The sequence below is a fragment of the Etheostoma spectabile genome, chromosome 2 (genome assembly GCF_008692095.1).
Source record: "Etheostoma spectabile isolate EspeVRDwgs_2016 chromosome 2, UIUC_Espe_1.0, whole genome shotgun sequence".
Taxonomy (NCBI): Eukaryota; Metazoa; Chordata; class Actinopteri; order Perciformes; family Percidae; genus Etheostoma; species Etheostoma spectabile.
In genome coordinates this window covers 19,298,784-19,299,379 of record NC_045734.1, presented here as the reverse complement: position 1 = coordinate 19,299,379, position 596 = coordinate 19,298,784, and positions in this window count along the sequence as shown.

Sequence of the window (596 nt, the reverse complement as noted above, 5' to 3'; positions counted from 1 at the left end):
ATGTTGATAAGAGCATTAAAATGAGAAACAAATAGTATGGTATGGTGTGGTATAGTATAGTATGGTATGGTATGTTAGGTTATGGTATTGTATGGTATGGTATGGTACGGTATGGTATGGTCAACAGCACCAGCCGACATTTTCTCTTTTTTTTTAAGGCTATGACTGACCGACCAGCGCTGTCATTCATACAGTAGACAGTTTTTTGTCTGCATAGCTTGCTTGGCTAATGTCCGATCTGAAACAAGACATTGTGTTATTATTTTCACTTGAAATACTGACCGCTGAGTCGACACTGTATGCACGTGGAGTCAAAGGTTGGGATTGTTTGTGATCTCTGTACATTTCTTCCAAACAGAGAAAATGCTGTAACATCCTTTGACGCAAATACCAATTTGCCACGTTTCACTGCGTCATGATGACGCATAAAAACAAACAGAGACTATTTTTCATTCAGTTTGGTTTGGAAGCTGTAAATGAAAAGTAAAAGGCCTTGTATGTGCACCTGCTAGAGGTGAACGTTTTCCAACATGATCATGGCTGCAGACTGTGTGGGTGTTTAGCATTCAGCGTGCCATACACACACACACACACAC